This window comes from Aulonocara sp. 'chitande type north' Nkhata Bay, linkage group LG19, assembly GCF_057382095.1.
Source record: "Aulonocara sp. 'chitande type north' Nkhata Bay isolate Kocher_YH1m ecotype deep benthic linkage group LG19, A_spYH_male_GT1.1, whole genome shotgun sequence".
Lineage (NCBI taxonomy): Eukaryota > Metazoa > Chordata > Actinopteri > Cichliformes > Cichlidae > Aulonocara > Aulonocara sp. 'chitande type north' Nkhata Bay.
Window position 1 is genome coordinate 7,664,206 of NC_141362.1, and position 18,967 is coordinate 7,683,172.

The following is an 18,967-nucleotide window of genomic DNA, read 5'->3' on the forward strand; positions in this document are numbered from 1 at the left end:
CGTGTTTTTTCCCCCCCTCCTAGCATCTGGCAGCTTCCTTTAAGGCGATTGCAAACTTTTAAAATGCTTACCCAGGGTTATTTTAAGAATACATACAGTATTGCCAAGGGAGACTGGATAAAAAGACACCTCACGCAATGAAAACTCACTCCCTGCTGTCAATGTGCATTAAATTTTTAGCTTCCGTACAGAGCCGGTTGTTAGATTCGGTGCCTTCTCATGAGGGAACAGGACAGGACACGTGGCAGATGCAGGGATGTTATTGCAGTGTGTGCAAAAATGAACTCTGATTCTCAAAGTTTACAGTTTAAACTTCATTATCCTTCTATAGTTTAAAAAAGCGAGAAAATACACAGTGAGCAAGTGATGTGCTTGTTGGATAGCCAGACTGCTTGTAGCTGATAGGAATGCACCAGCGACTCAAATGACCACTTGTTACAAACTGGGTATGAAGAAGAGCATCAAAAAACACAAAAAAAAACTGGAAGCAGATGGGCTACTGCAGCAGAAGACCACACCGGGTGTCACTCCTGTCAGCTAAGCACAAAAGAGGCTCCAGTCCAATGTTATAATAATCTAGTGGCTGGTGAGTCTTATAGTAATGCTGCAGGGATTTAAAAAATAAGCTTCAAATTCTCTGCTTGTAAATTGCATTGCACTTTTAAGTAGATATTACCCCAAAGAACAAATATGGAAATTTGCAGCTGAAAATGCACATACCAGTCTAGTTATACATATTAGGTTCTCAACTGATCCTTCAATTCAAACTATCATTAAATCAGTCTTTCAGAGAAAGACTGGAGCCACATTAGTCACATGTTTTTGGTCACCAGGTAAGATAAATTATAAGAGTTATTTACTGTTGCTCTCTTTTTGGTCTCCATCAGCTCCTGGAGAAATATCTATCCTTTTAGCAGCTACGTTCTCCACTATCATTAGCAGATTTCTAGCTTTTTGCTCTTGGGTGTATAAAAATTTTTGCGAGTTAGCCAAAAGATGTTTAACAATTAGCTGGTTACACATTATAAAGCTCTGTAACACTGCAAGGTTAACATAATACTTATCACCATGAGTGACACCTTATGCAGGTCACAGGGCGGCCCTTAGCAGCTGGAATCACAGTGAGATGGACCAAGGCAACAAAAAGTATTTATTTAGTATACAGCTTCTTACAAACAATCCACTTCCCAGCTAATGACAACTGGCAGCCTTAAATACCTTCAGCTGTCACAGACTAAACCATTATTCCATTCACAGGTAAGTTCTTAAATCCATACCTTCCGCCATAGTATACAACAAATCAACTTGAATAAATAAATATATAACTATATTTCACATTAATAAATATTTTACACTTTAATCTTACACCAAACCCATTATTATAAAAACCCCAAAACCCAAGCACAAAATATTCCCCACACTCCCTTAAACCATGGTCTCTCCCGGAAGCTTTAAATGGTGTCTGGACCGCTGGAGAAGCATTTGCCCAAACACCTTGAAGAGGACACAGGAAAGAAAGGTGAATGCTCACATCTTACAATCCCTTCTTTGCACCCCTGTAATTCTAGACCTGCACACACACATTTGTATTAGTTGTCCTTACTGGTAAACCTTATAAATATTCAATAAATAATTAAACTTCTGTGCAAATCCATGCTTAAAGTGTGATGCTAAATAAAGTGCTTGATAAGGTGCTTTTAATAAAGTGGAAAGGTGCTCTTAAAGTGCTATACAGATTATAATATAAAACGTAGTAAGGGAGTCCTCTTCCTTACAGTCAGGTTATTTTCATACATTTGATACATTATTATAATAAAAACTACGGATAAAGGGGACTTTAAGACACTCAAACACTATTCAGTGTTCAGGCTTATTATTATTGTGCTGTTTTCAGCAGTTCACAGAAGGTCATTACACTTTCCCTCGTTTTCTTTTCCATTTACTCTCACAGTAGGAGGAGGATGCTGAGATTAAATAATGAAGAAATAATGAGGTCAACTCATGCACAAAAAGTCACTATAATCAAAAAAGCTTTTTGAAACGCAGTTCAAGGAGAGGTCTTTTGGTACAGTTGAACATGACTTATTGTAATATAGAAGTGAACGAATCTAATCTATTTATTAAACTCCTATGATCCATCATGGCAGATCCAAATCCCAGCGGTGATAGGAATTAGGACAGAGTCTAGATGTTGGTGGGGGCCTGGATGGGTCTGAGGGATATATACAGCTGTAGATTGGTTTCAGTCTCCTTTAATTTTGTTAAAGTCAGATTTGCATAGCTAAAACTGATGGACATGACCAAAATGTGAGCAAATGGACTCAGCAGTTTGTTTGTTTTTTGACACAACTACAGTTAACACCAAAAATATGATGTGAACTTACTAAACATAGCTTTGAAAATATGTGGCTATTTCTTAAATGTTTATAACTGCAGTTTTTAGTTTGCCCTTATTAATATATTTAAGAATTCAGTGGCATCAGGCAGTTCTGAATCAAACTTGATAAACTACAACTATAATTTTTAAAGCACAAAGCCTTTGAGTCACTGACAGTTACTGTTGTGCATTTTGGAGTATGTTAAATGCAATTATAGGACAAATGTAACAGCTAGCTGCATGGCTAATTGTACTAAGAGACCATTTGAGGAATTTGTTCTCAGTTTTGGTTAGTATTTGGTATATTAAAACTATACAGTCTACAGATGCAGCTCAGCTAACCTAGTTTGCTTTTTCACCTTACAACTTAGTACTCCACCATTTGTGTAATTACCATCACAACCATTAACTATCACAACTATGGATAGTTTTCGTTTCACAAAAATGATACTGGGGGAATTTAATTATATTTCCATTTGAATATTAGAGTTGGGGGTGTGAGTTTTAACTAGGGTTGCCAACCGTCCCTTAAAATACGGAATCGTCCCGTATTTCGAAACAAAAGTACACGTCCCGTATTGAGCTGTCCCGTAATACAGTGAGAATCAAAAGTAGTCTATAAATGTTAATGGAATTAACGCTTTGTTTGAAAACATAATTCCCAGCCCCTCTCCTGCTTTGTGACCAATGAGCTGACAGCACACTTATGACAATTCGAGTATGACAATTCAGATTATCTCATTGGTCGAGGAAAGGTCGCTTACAGAGAAAATACCGGAAGACAACAGATGACCACAACAACAAGCATGGCCAACAGGGAAACAAACGCCGACACTGCGGTGCAAGTCTCGGATGACAGTACACCTAAAGCTGGGCAAACACTGCGATTTTCAAACTGCACGATTGACTCGCAGGGGTTAGAAGTTGGTAGGTCACGATGCAGGTCTCACACTATACCGCCCGATGCTCTGATGCGACCTGAGAGCTCACACTGTGCCTCCATAAAATGAAGGTTATAACAGACAATCTGTCGCTCGCTCTCTCTGTCTTTCACTCACACAGACACACCACCACCATCAACTTTGCTAAATTGCTAATGAAAAACAGTGATCAGGCAGCTGTGATTAAGCAGCAGTGTAAATCCAACTGTTTTCACGGTTGTTGTGGTCGTGATAATTTTGTGATGCCACATGGAAAAGGCTCGGATGAGCTTTCTAAAGTTCTACAAGTTGTGCCTCCATCGCTTGTGTCCAGATCACACGCTGCACAGCTGTGCTGCTCTGTCTTTTTCACCGACGTTTACGTGTTTGCACGTGCGCAGTGTGAGCGGCTGCGGTGACACCCTCACGAGCGATTGATGATCGGGAGCTGGTCGTGAGGTGTTAATCGCTTCTCGTTACCCCACGTATACTACACGACGCACGATGAAGGCCAAAATCGGTCTGATCACCAAATCCGTCGCACGACTCAGAAATCGTCTCAAAATGGGCCAAAAATCGCACAGTGTGAGCCCAGCATTAGAGCAGCAATGTTTGTTCGCTCAGAGAAAGAAAAATAGGATGCAAAAGCACAGGGAGGAATGGGAAAGGGAAAACACCTGGCTGGAAAAAGTTAATATGGGCATGTGCAGTGAATATCAGGGCTATGTGGCCAGAAGTGTGATAATATAACTTATTTTGTGTAATAAACAACTGCAAGGATAGATGATTACAACAAATAGATGACTAATACATAAAAGTAATACATAGATGAATAATGATGATGAGTTAAGATGCGTAATCATGGGAACAAGTGGGTTTACAAACAGGAGCAGCTGATTAGCATTAGAAAAGCTGAAATAATACCTCAACTGAAGCCAATTGTACTAAATGCACTATATGTGCACTGTTACAAGAATATTTTTCTTTCTATTGTTTTCTATTAATTTATATAATTTTAAGTTAAGCAGGACAGAGTTCTTTTAAAGGAAGATTTACTTATATTCTCAAAAGTTAAGCATGACAGGCTTCTGTTTAAGAAAGAGACCTGTTTTACTGTGTTAATGTTGTCATTGTGAGCTAAAAATAAATGGCTAAATGATCATTTGTTTCCCATGTGTTCATATCACAAAGAATATGCATCTGCTTAAATCAACTTCAAGTCAAATGGTTAAAAAAATAATTTCACACACAAAAAAAGAGCTACCACACTGGGAAGCATAGCTGGACTGGCCATCGGGCATACCGGGCATTTGCCCGGTGGGCCGCTGGCGATTTTTTGTTTTTATGGGCCGATGGATTTTTTTTTTTTTTTTTTTTTTTTTTTTTTTTTTAGGAAGGGTATATATAATGAAAGGTGTTGGATTGGCCAATTGGTCATGATCGACTCTGGGCTGGACCAATTACAGCCGAGGAGGCTGGATGCACCCTCCCCCTTGTTTAGCAATCACGTGATTTTCGCGCATTGCATGCCGGGAACTCGTGGCAAAACAATCCAAGTACCGCATCAAATGCAAACATTTGCAGCACCGCAAAACGTTCATTCTCCGGTTCCAATACCTTCTTTTTTTTCTTTGCCGCACAAAAAAGGAATGTACAAAACAAAAGGAGAACAATGCCGGTCCGTACAAAGACAGACTCGACGAAAAGACAAAGAAAAGATACGAGGAAAAAATCAAAGGAGTGAAAGAGTGGACAAAAGACGTCAGCGTGCTGCCCAACTTTCACCATGCTCAGATTTATAATTATACGCTTCTTGGAGTGAGTGCATACACTCATGAAGTTTAGTAACTTCAGGTCACTGCAACAAGCCCAGGTACAGTTTACCGACGGATGGGTACAGGACCTTGAAATGCACCGTGTAGAACGAAAGACTATTGTACATATCATAAGTTTACCAGTCTCACAAATCGTCTTCATAAATACACATTCATTAACAGTTTATTAATAGGACCTTTGAGCTCAACGGTAATTAATTAGTAGTGGAAATAATTTCTGGTAGTGTAACAGTGTTTATGTGGTATTATTCCACTTGCCACAAATATCAGTGTAATGGGGAAACAGCGCCCCCCCTCTCGGTGTGGCTGGCTGCAGTAATCGCTGCCAGTCTGCCGTAGCCATACGAGAGGTGAGTTGTATTGTTCCGCACACAATATAGCTAAGTAGTACAGACACATAAAACATGTTTGATTAGCTGACGAGCACCGAGTGTAATAAGTGCTTAGTGGACACATGTCCAACACCAGTTTTATGTACTTTTCATTTGTTTATTAATGTGTGAAACTGTATGCTAAAGCGGAATGCTAATGAGATGTTCTGCCGTAGTGTGCTGTGCGGAGTGGTGTGTGGCGAGCCTGTGCACTGATAATACACCGTTGTTTCCATTCAGGTACATCATTTGTTGTTGCTGTTATTTTATTGTATATTAGAAATTGTAATATTGCTGCAGTAATCGCTGCCAGTCTGCCGTAGCCATACGAGAGTGTGCTGTGCGGAGTGGTGTATGGCGAGCCTGTGCACTGATAATACACCGTTGTTTCCATTCAGGAAATAAAGTGGCAACGATCGATCAGAGACTCCTTGTCTTTTTAAAAACACTACACAACGCAGAGTCGAGGAGTCTGTTTGGGCCGAACTGTTGCAGCGGGATGAAGCAGAAACCGGTTACAGTAGCATTACAGAAATGTAGCAGTGACAATATGTTGTAATCGCAATGGACAATTAGTGATACAAAACAACTGTCTTATCTTGTGAATAAAAGTATATGGTTTTGTCAGTGTACCATGGTTATAACAGAAGCGAAACGCAATATTGTGTCAGGACAATTCACTATTTATGCACAATAAACAAAGGAGCATAGCGCGACAATTTCTGTTCAGCGCCAGACTTGCTTGTAATCTATATCACCAATTATGTTAAGAAAAATGACGCATTAACTACTACAAAACTCTGACCTTTGTGGGAATGCTTGGATCAGACTAACATGTGAGCTGGAGTGTTCTGAGATGTTATATTTGGTATATCCAGACCAGAGATGGGCAGTAACGCGTTATTTGTAACGCGTTACTGTAATCCGATTACTTTTTTCAAGTAACGAGTAAAGTAAGGGATTACTATTGCAAAAACGGTAATTAGATTACCTTTACTTTCCCGTAGGAACGCTGCGTTACTGCGTTACTAAAACCGTGAATCTTTTGCGAGAATGTCTCACGACAGTGACGTAAGCCAGTGCTCCGTTAGTGACAACAGCTGTGTGCAGATCAACAGTGCAGAGAGAGTATGAGCGTGCAGCGTTTAAAGTGTGGAAGTACTGACCTTACTTTGAGTTTGATTCCATAAAAAGTGACAAAAACATTAGTGTCCGCTGTGCGTGGGAAGAAAACTTCTTTTTACAGCGAAAAAAACCCTAAACTTCCAAGCAAGCACCGAGTAGCTACGATGTAATGGGAAACTCACAGAACTGCCATATCCTTCCACTGACCGCAGCACACCTGCACCAGGGTAAACCTCCGCCTACCCAACTCCTGCTTTACAGGTGAAAATAGAGCAACAGGACCGCTGAGTCTTTGACTTTATTTATTTTCTGCTGTGTTTTACTTGCATCTATTTGAAAGACTGAGTGTAAACACACAAAATATTTTATTTTATGTGCTGGAATGTGCAGAAAATAGGTTTAAATGTTAAACTAATTTCTTCCAGTCAGAGAATGTTGCATATAATTAAATTTTTGCTTGATGCATAAAGTTAAAAGATTAAAACTAATAAAACAAGTTAAAAAGAGACTTTTCCATTTGATTACATTTTGTATGATGGATTATGTAGAAAAAGTAGAACTGGGCTGAAAGCTCTATCGCTTTATCACCTCTTCAGGTTGTAAATCGTGTTTTTAAAAAGTAACTAAGTAACTAAGTAATTAATTACTTTTGAAAATAAGTAATCAGTAAAGTAACGGGATTACTTTTTGGGGGAGGTAATCAGCAATTAGTTACTGATTACTTTTTTCAAGTAACTTGACCAACACTGATCCAGACCATCCGTCGGCTCTTACTTCGGAAACATGGCTTAAAAATTTTCACTTCAACGACGTAATCCGATAAAAAAAAACGATCTCTTTACCCATCGGCTTCCCGTGGCTGTCATGCGACCGGCTATTGCAGTTAATAATACAACAGCTTCTTGCCATTTTTTGGGTTTCTTTTTATCGCTGTGTAACTGAGTTCAATTGAAAGCCTGCGTGCGCTAGTACCTCTTGCCACAAGTTCCCAGAATCCTTTGCGGTTTTATCCCTGAATGACGTCACATTTCAATCTTTATCCTGGTGGGCCGGTCTCTAGTCAAAATGCCCGGGCCGATTTTTTGTCCCAGTCCAGCCTTGCTGGGAAGGGTGAAGACAACTGGGTTGCCCGGCCCTGGCCACGAGGTGTCCCTTATTTATTTTTCAGGGAGTTGGCAACCCTAGTTTTAACTAACAGGTGTGCTAACACAGGCAGCTGTAGCTAATCGCTATCTGTTAGCACCATTTTTCGCTAACTGGAATCACCAAACTAGACCTTCTCATAGTTTTCATGCTTGTTTTGCCTCTTTTTCTTTTTTTGTGCAGCTAGCTGACAGTCATTATAGCTTGCTGTGTGGTACAACTTATCCAATTAAGCGGTGGTTTAAATGTTAGTTTGTTACTTAACAGAAATTAGCACATATATGTGTCTATGCTTTCATCCATATAGCTTTTATTTAGCCAATAAGTGAGCACAGCAACTTCATGTCCAAATAAGGAAACTACAGATTGCAAAAACTAACATGGTGATCATCACCATCCTGAAGATAAGATTAATTTTCAAGTTAGTTCGCTAGAACTCTCAATATAATGAAATGGCAGCGCAAGTGGCCACTCTCTCTGCTTAGATTCAGCCACATGATGCAAAACTGATCGCACAGCGCTTACATTGAAAATGGATAATGACCCAAAGCATACTGCAAAACTACCAGAGAGTTTCTCACAGCAAAGAAATGGGAATCTACAATGAACGAGTCACCTGATCTCAGTCACTGAAGACAAAACTGAATGCAGAGAGACCCATAAATAAGCAGCAGCTGAAGGTGGCTGCACGAAAGGTCTGGTGGGCATCTTTTCCAGCCTAAACTGTCATATACAACAAACACTACAACCTACAAGGTTCATCCTAAAGGTTAGCCCATATACAGCTCTCAAGATTCACCCATGTCAACATGAATGTGTTGTATTAAGAACAAAAACCTATAATTTACTCAAATCCAAGGCCTGATCTCACCCTGAAGTTTATTTTGGGCAGAGCAGCTTGTCAGTGTGTCACGGTGTAATACATCTTCCTCTGGGGAAACCTGCAATTTTCCTGCAAACAAAAAGATAATAATAGAGCTTATTTTGTTGCACGAGGCAGTGCTGCTTAAGTCAGGGTCAGGACTCCTCAATAGGTCCAAAAGCACAAATACTTAGGTTATCTTATGTTTAAGAAGAAAACCAAGGGGGGGGGGGAATGACTGTTTCAATGAACAGATCACAGTTCATGTCCATACTGTGGGAATAATCTGTGATGAGGTGTCAATTGTTATTGCTTCAATAATTGTGTGCAAATTTTATGCAGTTATTTGTGGTGCTGGGTAGCAAAGGCTGTGACCACTGCGGACACGAGTACATGCAGAGCATTGTTAGACAGCTAGGCTATGGCTTTCTGAAAGGAACAGAGCATATGTAGAAACATAATTTCCATTACATGTACAGATTATGTCACAATGGGCCCACACAATAAGACGTCCTACACAGGGATTTACAAATACAGAGGATAAAAACAGAGCTTGTTTGGTTTTTGGAAGCAAAATCCAAAATCATATTATCACGCTTGCTAAAAATTGTTGATTTCCCTGATCTGTGCACAGTTAGATGTATTTAAAAACATTTAAACAACAAAGATTTTAAATCATGCTCATAAAGAGAAGCATAAATCAGCTGTCAAGCAGTCGTGTATGAAGGACATTTCTCTCAACAAGTCCTCTCTCCAACTCTGCATTTACAATAGCAATACATTGGACAAGAATGCCAGATGCAACACAAAATGACACAATTCAAACTCATATTGATTCATGACACTATAATGACACTAGGTGTTTGTGTGTTCAAAAGCTTGACAAAGGGATATTTTATATTAAAAAAAACAACATATATCTTCACTGTCACTCATCATAATGACCAGTACAGTCAAATGAACAGAGCAATCGCAACAGAAACGTATTCAGCTCTGTGGGGGTTTTTAAACAATAATTGTTCATATTATTGTGGTCAGTTTGTTGGATTTTGTCTCACTTTGTCGCCAATTTGAACGTCTTAATGGTTCATTTGTATCTCTTTGTGGTTACTTTCTCATTTGCAATTGTTTTATTTGTGATTTTTGTTTTTGTTTTTTACATCTCGGTGTAATTTTCAGGTCTTTGGGTGTCTGTGTGTGTCACTTTTTGGTCATTTCATGTCCCTTTGTGTCAATCTGGTGCGTCTTTCTGGGAGTTTTGTGGCTTGTGCCGATCCCACTTTCTGACCACTAGAGGACGCCACACACTCGGCTGTGAAGGCAGCGTTATGGCCTGAGTTGGGCGAGGCTGCAGTCACACACAGTGCTGATGACAGTAGGCAGTGAGATGCTGTGGCTCTGTCAGGCTGTGCTGATTGCATAATCTCTAGCACGGGGGTGATAAACACTCAAAATGCTTCACTGCATCAGCAGCTTGAATCACCACAGCAACACTCCCAAGGCTGTAATGATCCTTAAAGGCCACTCAGGCTTTATAAACAGCAGTTCAGTGCTGTATTAATTATTTCAGGGTGATTTAAACAGCATCGTTTAACATCTATGAAATACGCTGAGATGACTGAGCCCTTGTTTAAGAGTAAAAGGTGTAATTATGTCTACGCCTTAAAATTTTTTATACAAGCGAGACCTTTGTGTAGTAACTAAATAGCACTGTAGGGAGTTTGTGTTGAAAAAAGCTGAATGTCACAGGCTACAATTTCAGTTATCAGTAACTGCAGAGCAGGGCAGTGGCGTGTCTAGAAAATTTTTGTTGGGGGGGCCAGGTAGGGGCACAGATTTGGAGAAGGGTGGCAGATTTAATTGGCAGATAATGTTTAAAAAAAAAATTCTACCAACCCTTAACCATAATTCAATAATCCTATAAACCTAATAACCAAATGCACTTTTAACTCTTATTAGAATGAGATTTTAACCACTACGGTGCAAAGTTTTTAGATACTGCGTTGATAAAGTACAAGAGATACAATCAGTGCTTTGTCAGTGTTTACTCAGCATTCAAGGACATCAATATTTGCATAGTATTTTTACTGACATATAGTGCACATATGTTTTGGGCAAAAACATTTTTGAATATTAAAATATGAACATTTGTAACAAACAATTGACAAATTAGCCAATGCCAATGCAAAACTTTATCTGCCTGTTAAAAAAAGAAGATAATCTTCTCACAAACTGGTGTTTGATTTTGAAACAGGAAAAAAGTGGGGAAACAAATGAAAAGACTAACATTTGAATAAAACCTGAAAGCAAGTAAATACTTTCTATGCTGCCTTAGGGTAAACTTTGGTAATATTGATAAAGAACAACACTGGCTGATGATGAAATACAGTCAGCTGGCATGGTGACACTGCCAGTATTAACCTGCAGGGCTGGACTGGGACAAAAAAATTGGGCATTTTTACTACAGACCGACCCACCAGGTATTAAAGCCATAAAGACTTTGAATGAAAACAAATGCTGTTGTGACAGTGATGTACAGTCTTGTTGGTATATGTATGATTTCTATACATTTTACGTCAGATAAAAACTTTGGTTGTAAGCTTCAGATAATTATTTAATAACAGCCAGACATTTTAAATGAAAATAAGAAAGTATTTCTTTGTGCCCCCCTTTCCCTGTTAATGCCCTACCTGGCCCCCTGGCAAAACTTTGCTAGACCCGCCCCTGCACAGTTACCAGCTGTCAGCTACATAAAAAAGGATCCTGGTGTTATTTATCTCTCAGAAACAGTTGATAACTTCAACTCATTCCTGTCACCTAAAAGGTAAACCTGTTTCTCCATCACCTGTTCAGCTCTGATGATTCAGTAAGGACATCTCCTGGTTTCATCTTCATGTTTCCCTCTCACCACATATCTAAACAGACATCATGACCAGCAGCTTTACAGCTGTGGCTCCAGCAAACATCAGCTGATACTAGAAATTAATATTAAATACATTCTAACAACAGCTGATCAAGCTTAAACGTGCTGCTGTTGTTTAGCGCAATATCTGCTGGTTTCCTCTTTCTGGCGCAAAGTGGGCGATAAACAAACAAGAGAGAAAAGCCGATCAGCTGATCATTGATCAGTTTTCATGATTGAAGCAGCAACAGGAGAGGCAGGGGAGAGAATGAGAGAAGAGGCAGCTGTGCAGCGTAACGACAGAATAACTCCAGCTTTGTGTCTTTTTTCCATTCTAGCTAAAGTCCGGGACAAACTGCGTCTCTTCTCAGCTCAATACGAAACGCGTAATATTTTCTCTGAATGAGGGACCATTCCATTTTTTTAAGGAGCCGTTGGCAACTCTACTAACCTTATGAATAAAATAAAGTTCACTATCAGTAACATCATAGCACCCACCCAGCTGTATAAAAACTCCGTCAAGCTGGCTAGAACGCAGTACGAGTTATTGCAACTGACAGTAAAAAGTCAGCAACATGAAAATAAACTCCACCTAAACTTGGTTTATATCTGACCCAGATAGACTGCAGGTCATAACTTCTTACCTGAAGTTCAGTTCACCTGACACTCGGACTGGCGGCTGCTTCGGGTCTCTCCTCCTGCCTCCCCTTCCCTCATCCACCTGTTGCCTCTGTGGAAGCCCCGCCATAGCCACCACCAAACAACGGAGTTATTTCTACACATCGACCTGCATCTGGCCAATCCACCACCTCTCATTGTTCATGCCGTTACAAAAAAAATAAAAAATAAGTCAAATAAGCCCGATGGCCAGTCCAGCTATGTTAACCTGCAACCAAATTTGCAGCTCCATACAGCAATGTTACGACTTAGATTATATCTTATAACTCATAACTCTTATGTTAGCTGCCCTCAGTAGCATACTGTCTGAAATATTCGACGTCACCGTGAAAACATAATCGGACATTTGATATTTGATTGAATTTTATTGTTTTGCCTTTGGGGTGGCACCTGGGGTGGCCAGTCTGGTTTGGGGGGTGGCCTGTGCCCCCCCAGGCCACCCCGCTGGACACGCCATTGGAGCAGGGCTGAAATAACAGTTCAGTTTAGTTAATTATACAGTAGTGTGGCTCACTGCAGTAATACATGTGTGCTGATTTCTATATCTTTGGTCACTCGTGGCTGGTGGAAATAAACAAATCCAATGTTAATATGAAAACGCAGTATACACATTTAATCATCTAAGCACGTGGCAGCAGCATTTAGTCATGTAGACATGGTCAAGACGACCTGCTGAAGTTCAAACTGAGCATTAGATGGGAGAAGAAAGATGATTTAAGTGACTTTTAAGGTGGCATTGGTTGTTGGAGCCAGACAGGCTGGTCTGAGTGTTTTGGAAGCTGCAGGTCTTTGGGGACTTTTCCTCACAATCATCTGTAGAGTTTGCAGAGGATGGGCTGAAATGCCTTGTTGATGCCAGAGCTCAGAGGAGAATTGCTTGAAGACTGCTTCAACCTGGTAGGAGGCATCAGTAACTCAAATAACCACTCAAATAACCTGGTTATGCAGAAGAGCATCTCTGAAGTTGGAACACATAAAACCATGTTGTTTCCAGCATCACTCACAACAAATACCTTAAACTTAGTTTGAAGTTTGAAATACTTTTCCTTTTGTCCACGCGTATACGGTGTTTCAGGTCACTGAAAGCAGACCTTGGACAAAGAAAATTAAGATCTTACACTTTTGTCTCCTGCATTGGTGTTTGTAGACCTCTGATTGGCCAGCATTTCTTTATTAGGGTGGTATTGCCACTTGCTTCACTGACATGACTTGATGGTGTTTGATGTGAATTTAGATGTTTTTGAACACAAAAGCAGATTTGAAAAACACACCTCTGTATACGTGGATTCAGTTTTAGCTTTACAGCTATGCTGATATCAGCCTAGTTCCCCCATAACAAAAAATGCAACTGAGAGCATCCAGAGGAGGAAGCATAAATAAAAGTAGAGATAAGGGCAGGTCCGTGTGTTTTCTGTAGAGTGAAGAGTAGATCAAGAAAACATAAAGTCCAAAACAGATGAAACCAAAAACAGGGTGAGTCAGAAAAAGCCTACACACAAGAAGCCTGAGAAATGTAAGCCATCCAGAAGATGGTGAAGAGCCTGATGATGAACACTAGATTCCTATTAATAAACTGAGCGGCTGCGTGCTTTTTTCCATATTAAAACAGTCCAACTTTGAACAAGGAGGGAGGCGGGGAGCTGCAGAGAGCTGCAGAGAGCGCCTGTGGGGGTAAAATGGAGATGAAAACAGAGACACAGCAATGAAGGAGGACAGCATGGAGAGTTATGTCATGCAGTATGCAGCAGGGTTCCTGGTGCCGTCAGCTGTGCAGCGGCGCAGAAACAGAGTAGGACTGTTATGTAATACTCCCAGAGCCTCTTTATGGGCGAAAGAAGCCCAGATTAATTAGCGTAAAATATGATAACACTCGGTGGAGAGGGTTAAAATAAAATGGTTTGTAATCTGTTGGCCCTGTGTGGCAGATGCACGAATTACCAGCAGCTGGAGACAGAATAAAATTACCGCTAAATATTTAGTCTAACACTGGTGACTACACAGTGATCCTAAAGGTTTTTGAAGATCTGCAGGGTTTAACGATAAGGCATGATAATCCATCTACAAAACATAGAGAAAACCTGCATTTGTTTTGTTATTTTGGTGCACGCAGCTGAAGCATCTCAGTTAAAAGCACAGCGCTGTGAGAAATTAATTGCTGGAGTTTTCAGTGTAATCACCTGATGTGATAAAGCTCGGGTTAATGTCACCCTTTTTCCAACACTTTGATAACAGCAAATACCTGACCACAGGATGACCAATAAGGTTTATTCTGCATTTAGTGCCAATTACAAAACGTTCTGTGGCAATACAATGAAGTGTGCTGGTAATCTTTATACCTGCTGAACATCAGTATGGTAACATTTATTCTTCAGTTCTTCAGTGGTGTAATAAAAAAATGACTGAAATCTAACTGTTTGCATATCCTTACAGTTTATATACTAAATTCTGCTCTCCTAACCACAGCAGGGCAGAACATGCTGTTCAGTGTTGTGGATTGAGAGCACACTGTATGTTTGAACCTGCAAAAATAGCTGCACACAGTGTCCATCATTGAAAAAAAAGGCCTCATGTTTTCCGTTGTTATCACTTCATGGTATTCTTATCAGGCATCTCAGTTTTCACTTGGACTTACCTGCTTTGTCTAACGACACAAGTTACCACTCAAAAAAAGCAACTCAAAGCTTCAAAGCGCTTGTTAATATTTTTATTTTAAGTGTGTGACAAGGAAGGATGAAGCATCTGTTGATGACTGAAAAAACACTGAAGGAACAAGTCTGTTTTAGTCATCAAAGATGATTAAATGTTTGCAACATTAACAAATCCAGCTGGCATGAAGAAACGGCACCTCATTATTGCAAATTAATTAAATCATTAAAAACACAATCTAATCTAGCATGAAAATAAATAACTATTATAAACCACCATTCTCTTAATAGGTACGTTACTCACTTTAACTATGTTAAATGTCAACTTTTCTCCCCACACCAACTAAGTTATTTAGATCATTAACCCACTGAAGGCTAAGATGTCATCTGTGACAACCCCAAACCTAACCTAACTCTAACCTGGGTATTCATAATACGTCATTTTTAATAATTCATAGGACGAATAGTTAAAAGTGACCGTGTTTGCACTCGGGGGTGTCCTGTCAACAGTGGGACATACTGCAGCCTTCACTGCAATATCACACGTGACCACTGGGATAAACTGTTACCAAAGTGAAGTGGCATTAAATGATCTTCAAATATGTGGCTATGGTCTGCAGAGCCTCTGACGGTGTCGGAGGAGAAATGGAAAAAACATTACAGCTTCGTCTCCTCAACAGACTGGAAATACTGGCTCAAGTCCGAAGCCCATCTGCCTCCTGCAGGGCTGGTTATGTGTTTCTGTTGGAAACCTCATCAGATAAACACTCAGCTCCGGTTCAGGACAACAGCTGGGACTCTTTTTTTTTTCTTCCTCTGATTCGTCCCTTGGTTAGCATAATTTATGTTCGGTCACGGTTTGGTTCTTTATATGTAAAAGCTCAATGATTACATCTCTGTGGCTGTAATGCTGGCACCTGACAGGACAGTGATGCGAAAAGGGCCACATTTGGCTAGTTGCCACAGCAACAGCAGGAATTACTCACTCACTCCAGCGCAGCTGCCCTGTATTTGGCTCGCGGTTATTATTGTGTGTCTCCACTCCCACGTATTACATCTGCAAGCCAATCTGAGCCAGATCTGCAATTCAAGGAAGAGGCACTGGCGGTGTCCGAAATTGCAGCGCGATGGGGATTTGCAGGAAGGCCGAGAATCAGTGTCATAAATATCCGTTTTAGAGACCATTGCGGGTATTGAGCTGTGCCATTACCAAGATAAAAACAGACGTGGCTATTTACCCCAAGCCCCATCAAGAATACACAACCTTTCTCTTCTGCAGAGCATTGATTGCACTAAAAAAATCTGTCCTTGTGTGCAAAAAGGCCCTTTCACAGCATTTTCCATGTTTTTTCACATGCACAGATAAAAATAGCATAAGTGGGTTTGAGAGATGCTATGTTTTATGCAGATGCATGAGCTCTAATGTAAAGTGCTGTTTGATGTGATGGGGAGCCGGGAAAGCAGTCCCCACCTAGAGATCTTCAAGGTACTGTTAACGGCATGAAGCAGGCACGCCTCGGTCCAAGCTGCAGGGGGCAGCCGATCATTGTGCCACATCCCCTCACCTTTAACAGGACTTCTGCATTTGCCATTCTAGCACACACTGTTCCCTTACATCCAGCACTGACATTAATGCTTTATCGTTTCATAAGATGCTGCAGGGGAGACTTGCCTTTTGCAGCTGGAGCTGTTTGTTCTGTATTTAAATACTGTCAGTGAGCTGAGAATGGAAAAGGAGGAAGTAAAACTAAAATACACCATCATCGTTTTGGCTAATGATTGCTGGGAATGTATCAGGTGACCTACAATATCAATAAAACCGATTTTATAACACTGTAGAAAAAACAGGACAAAGCTTCTACACAGCTTCTGTCATCAGGTGTGGGATTGTCTTGTGACTGAAATGTGATATTAAAGCTCTTCCAGCGAACGTTTTTGTGGGTACACAAACTCACACACTGTGAGACGAGGCTGAAATAAACGGCTTTAAAGGGAGGTCTCGTTAAAATAAGGCTGATGTTTTTCCTCTGAGGAGAAAAAAGAATCAATAAAGGGAAGAGTGGTAGGCAGGGCAGCAACGACTAAATGGGCATGGCACGTGACTGGATTAAGCGTACATGTGTATTGAGGTCAAACAGCGCATAAATAGGGTGTGCCTGAGGAAGCAAAGGCAAAGGAGAAGGAAAGATTTTTTGCTAAGAGGGAAATGCATATCTTAAACAATTTCTAATTAGAGATTTATGGGAGAATGTCATTTTCCCAGAAATCAATGTTCTTCTTTGCAAAGCCAAACCTGGCCAAGTAATCAAACAAAATGCTAACTAGATGGCAGCAAAGTAGCAAGACATGACGTCATGGAGGACTTGCTGTACAGCCAAACTGCACTACTGCCCCATTCATTATATTCAATTCCATCCAATTTTATTTATATAGCACTAAATTACAGCAGCAGTCGCCTTGAGGCGCTTTATATTATACACTACAATATTGCAGAGAAAACCCCAACAATAAAACAACCCGCTATAAGCAAGCACTTGGTGACAGTGGGAAGGAAAAACTCCAGGAAGAAACATTCAGCAGAACCAGGCTCAAGGAGGGGGAGTATTTGCTGGGGGGTGAGGGGAGAGGGGGATGCATCACACTGACAGTCAATAGGAAAAAAAATAATCAGCATTAAAGCAACAAATACATTCATGCAAAAGAAGCCAACAGGAACCTGACAAATATGTACCAAGAAACTATCAAAAAGGATTGTAAATAAGACATTAATTTGTGATCAGCTTTCATGTCTATGGTCTGTATGAGGCTGACTGTGTGTGTGTGTGTGTGGGGGGGGGGGGGGGGGGTTACATTAAGAAGCATTAAGCACACAATAGGGATTGTTGTGAGACTGAGAATCCAGTTAATCCCACAAACTACAGAACACTATCATGTTTACTGACCACTAAACAAAAGTCCTCAAGTCAAGGACATAAAGTTTCATTTAGCCCTCTGTTGTCTTTGTTCACACTGCACAATGCAAACTAATGATGGCCTTTATGCATCTCCTCTTTTTGTTGTTGCTGTCTCAAAATCAAGCTTGATGTGTGTTTTTCTTACAGAACACTTTATATGACATGCACATTGTCCCCAACAGGGCCACGTAGCCAGGAGGAGATGAATCTGCAGGTAGTAGCATGAATAAAAGGACGAAACCTATACATATTAGATCAGTAAATTATAATTCACATGCAGCAAGTGCTGACTAATCAGGTTGTTGTGTAGTACTAATGAATCAGCTTTACCTGGTCAGACTTCTGGATTTAATGGCACATTTACTGGTAATCATCTTTAAAGGACACTCCCACTAAAAGCTCCATCTATTAACTGCATCAGTATTGATTCATTTTTTTTTTTTTTTTTTTTTTTATTAATATTTTTGGATGGACAGAAACATTAATAAATAAATATACAACTGCAATAATCATACTGTCAGTTCTCTGTCCGTTTCTAAACAAACAAACAAACTAAGACAAGCAAACAAACAACACACTAACGAACAAACAACAGAAAAAAAAAAAAAAAAAAAAAAAAAAATTACATAAATAAATAAATAAAATAAAATAAATAAAACCCAGGAGAAACAAAATAATACACCGCCTCCTGGAAAACATCAGCAAAAACAAAAACGAATAAGGGTAAAACCCCCTGGTGCAAAAAAAAAAAAAAAAAAAAAAAAAAAAAAAAAAAGACAACAACCAAAATACCAATGACACATGAAATATCCCTCTAAGAGACCATTTATCATAATGTCTAAGAGACATTGTCAATGTACCGCAAAAAGGGACCCCAGACCTGCTCAAAAATATCTTCTCTTCCCTTCATTCTATACATAACCCGTTCATATGATGCCATCCTAGACATTTGTTCGGTCCATTCCTTGAAAGAACAGGGGCTGGATGACTTCCAATGCCTAAGAATTACCCTGCAACCAGTTATAAAAGCCAGACGCATCCACAATCTCTGTTTTTTTGAGAGAATGTTATCGTCAGGTAGTAGGCCCAGGACGCATATAGCTGGAGATTTAGAAAGATTAAGTTTAAAAATATCATTCACCAAGTTGATGATCC